Source organism: Helianthus annuus, chromosome 11 (assembly GCF_002127325.2).
Source record: "Helianthus annuus cultivar XRQ/B chromosome 11, HanXRQr2.0-SUNRISE, whole genome shotgun sequence".
NCBI lineage: Eukaryota > Viridiplantae > Streptophyta > Magnoliopsida > Asterales > Asteraceae > Helianthus > Helianthus annuus.
Window position 1 is genome coordinate 133,550,036 of NC_035443.2, and position 4,755 is coordinate 133,554,790.

Below are 4,755 nucleotides of genomic sequence, written 5' to 3' on the forward strand. Positions count from 1 at the left end.
AAAAAGGGGGCAATATTCCAAACTGTACAAGTTAACGTAAAGCCCTCTACTTATGTGTCGTCTACATGTCGCTTACATGGCATAGCATGATAAAGCACCTAGAGGCTTTATCCTACACCACCCAATCTTATATATAATGTACTACATTTCGACATATTTCGCTCAAATTTGTATATCGAACAAGAACTACCAAACTATTTGTCAAGAAAACCCAACACGTTTCTAACATTTCATTCTTACCGTTAGAATGAAATGTTAGAAATGTGTTGGGTTTTCTTGACAAATAGTTTGGTAGTTCTTGTTCGATATACAAATTTGAGCTAAATATGTCAAAATGTAGTAAATTATATATAAGATTGGGTGGTGTAGGATAAAGACTCTAGGTGCTTTATCTATTTTAGTAATGGTTTTAGAAAATCTAGTTTAATACATTTTTTCATGTAGCTCAGGTTAATTATATATGGTAAAATATAATTACAATATCACTAAGATAAAGACAAATAAAGGGTCAAAAGTCAAAAGTCTAAAGCATGCTAAATGCATGTTACTTTTCACCAATTATATATAACTACTAAAAATACCACACGTTACGCGGCGGGAATTCGCTCGGTTAAGCCCAGTCCCTCGCTAAGTAGCAAGCAAACATTGATCAAAACCGGTAAAAATCATAAAACAAAATTGTGAATTTATACCGCTACATAACGTAAAGCGAAATCAAAGACACACGCGAACCGGCGTAAAACATACAAACTTGAATTTATACCACTTATTAATAAAATAATATGAACTTGTTAAAAAATATAGTTTTAAAACTGATACATACCACTTATTAATAAAATAATATCATCTTTGTAAAAAATATAAGAACTATTTGATATTTTATATTTAATGTAACCCCAACAACTCTATTTAAAAGTGAAGCATACAATATAAAACATATAACTTCACATCAAAATAGAAAGTAAACAAATGTCGTTATTGTAATTAAGTTTCATTTCATGGTTAAAGTTTGTACTCTAGCTAAGATTCTTCATCAATTATTATTTTAGAATTATATATGGTGAAACATAATCACAATATCACTAAGATATGGACAAATTAAAGGTCAAAAGTTAAAAACACACTAATTGCATGTTTCTTTTTCATGGTACTTGTCATTGTTTTATATAACACCCCTACTCTACATTGCTCGAATGCAAGCCTTGCCAACTCTTTGGCCATTTTTCTCTCTAAAATGTTTTATTAGGGTGACATTGCTCGAATGGACTTTTCCTTATGTTAATTCGATTTTTGTTTTAGGTGGCATTTGCTCATGAGGTTACTTCAATGTGGAGCAATCATGAAATTACTTAGCTCTTTTATCAAGCTTCACACCTTGAAAATATGTTGTTAGCCTATGATGGAAAAGCCTTTGTATTTGTTTTTAGTCCATTGCCCTTCGAGTCTAAAGAATTTTACGATAAAATCTTTGAAAACGATGAGTATAACATAATTTCAAATAATTTATGTTGATTATCATTTCTTTTAAAAACATCGTATTATGCAGTTGTTGGTATGTATTTTAGTATGGATAAGATTTTTATGTTACAATTATGTTTGCTGCCAATAGCTACCTGAGGCATTTCATGAATTGTAAGGTGGCTAACAACCCACAATAAAATATTCACACTCTCAATGTGGTTCTATGGGATTATGCTCTAATAGGGTAACATGGTTCTAAGTGATTTTTCTTTAATCGGGTAACCTATTCTTTCCTGTTTCATGTTTATTTAATCCCATATTTGATTATATCTGTTCAATGTGATTATAACCGTATCTTATGAATTGCAGTCAGTGGTTGCGCCATCATTGTACAAAAACCAATTTTGCTAAGGTGGACATAGTGATGGCATTCAATATTAGAAATGGTTTTATCAAAGTCCACAACTAACACAAATGGGGTTATCACTCACTGTTGGTATACACCTCTAACCGTTATACTGTGTTAGTTTGACTAACACTATTCATGTTGGGATTTTAATACAAGTTTTCACTGCTTGATTCTAAACAACAACAACGACAAAAACAACAAATAAATGTAGACGGTTTGCAGACTCTTCCAGACGCCCCTGGTTTGGCTTTCGGTGGCTAATTAAATAAAATGTTGTGTACTTTGTGCATAGAGGATACTGGTTTGTTGATGCTAGTGAACTTTTAGAGTATGACCAACAAGGGGATATGAAATTTATGTTCAGTCTTAGACTCTCATCCTTTCTCACCCCTCCTAAGCTGACGAACACGAAGGACAACTTTAAGTTACCTTTTTGTCTGCTCTCTTTGTAGATCATTTTAATCAAAGTGTTAAAAGGGTTGATTGGCATTTTGTAATCACCGAGTTCACACTTAGCCGAAGATCTGAGTTAAAATTCTCGTTTCCTCCCCGTATGAACTTCACTTTCACTTTTAATTCGTATACATTGAATATCACTACACACATCAGGTTCATTTGCACATACGACTGCGAGAAGGTGATAGTGGAGGAGGGTAGCAAGGATCATCGACCCTCACCATATGAATATGGCTTTGTTTCGTATGGCAAATCTATCCTACATGATCTCATTTATCAATGTGGAGTCCTATAATCCTGTATACATTAACCTCCCTCAATCTTCAATGAGTTATTAGAAGACCCAAGGTGCCCTATATGAATACATGATCTCATTTATCAATGTGGAGTCCTATAATCCTGTATACATTAACCTCCCTCAATCTTCAATGAATTATCAGAAGACCCAAGGTGCCCTATATGAATACACCCATGAGTTCCTATCGTATTATCTATACAAGTGGCTTGTTATCTTAAATGATGCTATAAGCATCCATATCCTCGGGGTTACTCTGTGAAATCTGTCACTTTTTTTCGTATAAACAACGATTAAACGTGATACGAGTACTGTGGTGCAACTGCCTGCCCATCTGCTTCAACAAATGCAAAACCAGGATCCTGTTCAAAAGAACAACATGATTGTGAAAAGTGGTGTGCGTTAGGTGTGTTATGAGTTTATTGATATTTTAAGCCCATTTTACGCAATAGTCAAGTTTTAAATTTATAAAACACGATATTCTACTAACACTAAACACACACTTAGGCAAGTGCACCCATTGTGAGCGTAGTATAGCGTTGGTAAGATACTGAGGTCGTCCAAGGACACAAGAGCTTTTAGTACCGGTTTATCCTCAACGTCTAATCAAGCTAAAATTTTTGAGAAAAGGTTTTAAACATGAAAAATAAAAACTAAAAATGCATAAATAAAAATAAAATAAAAACAGATAGACAAGATGAATCACTTGGACCCGACTCGCCTTTAATGTATCCTTTGATGATTTCTGCACTTTTTCACTTTTTAAGAGATTATCTTAGTTATAGTAGTAGGCCCCTCTTTTGAAGGTGACCTTACCCTCAACCCAGTGGTTTGAGTCAGCAAGGATACAACCCCAAAGAGCCGAAATACTGAAAGATAATTAATTATGTTATTAATGCGAAAAGTGGTAGGCCCCTCTTTTGAAGGTGATGTTACCCTCGGCTAAGTGGTTTGAGTCAGCATGGATACAATCCCATGTAGCCGGTTTAATGTACTAATAGTAGTTTACATATGAGATGATCAAGCCATTCGCACCCCCGCCATCCAATACCAGTGGGTATTGAAGGAGGTCCTAGTAAGCGTGACCCAGGTCCTTACAGGATCTATACACTGAACAAGGCAAAAACCTTACTAAACCATTCCCTTAACCCCCGATCAGGTAGCCAACATATCTCTATATAGACCGTAGAGACATGAATTGTGTAAATCTTTTACTTTATATAGACAGTAAAGTAATGCCAGATACCACAGACTAATGATAAAGAAGTTTAACCTTCAACATAAGAAACTAGTTATTAAAATCATTAATAGAAAACCAAATAAAAAGTGCGAAAAGATTAAAAATCAAAAGTAATACATTAAAGACTTGTCTTCACCAAGTGATGTAAGAGACTTAGCCAAACATGGCCTTTGATTGACAAGAACTCTTACTATCAATCTTGGATCCCGAGACTACTACACACTCTAAAGGTGGATGATGGATGGTGGTGTATGTGGGTGTTGTAGTGGTGGTGGAGTGGTGGCAAAGTGGGAGAGTAGTGGTTTGCCAAGGGATGCCTTTGAAGTGAACCAAGCACCTCTATTTATAGCCTGAACAGAAGCCCGACCACGGCCCCGTGTCCAGTGGACACACCCCTGTGGCGATCTCTTTCTCTTCCTTCATTAATTGCATTTGTCTGCATTGGGCTCCACACGGCCAGTGTTCGCTGGGCATGACCCCGTGGGCAGAAGCGTATCTCTACTACCAAGATTTTGCAAGATTCTGCGAATCTTAGCATTGACCATGCCCCGTGCCGAGCTAGGCATGCACCCGTGGTGGGCGTATAAGCTTCTACAGCTTTGTCCTTGTAACACCTCGCAAAATTATGTCTAATATAATAAAGACACGTGTCATTTGAAAACTAATGTGTAACGAATTGATTTCGAGGGACTAAAGTTGACAAATAAGGAATGTATATGTGGAAGGACTAAAAGTGTCAACATGCCAAACTAGTGCCTTTGATTGACCTCGCACGACGTTTGTATTCTTGAATGAATGAAATATCTGACGCAAGAAGCCGTTTGTGCTTAAAATTTAGAATTTACAAAGCATAGGGGTTAAACGTGTCAACATGTTAAATGTTACCTCTGAATG

General features: G+C 35.8%; 1 long non-coding RNA gene across 1 annotated transcript; it reads left to right on the forward strand.

Moving 5' to 3' along the window:
* Positions 1-1,216: 1,216 nt before the first annotated feature.
* On the forward strand, positions 1,217-2,924 carry LOC110892005. The gene is made up of 2 exons (XR_002565754.1): positions 1,217-1,739; positions 1,831-2,924. It is a non-coding gene; the product is annotated as an uncharacterized LOC110892005 (long non-coding RNA).
* Positions 2,925-4,755: the final 1,831 nt, after the last annotated feature.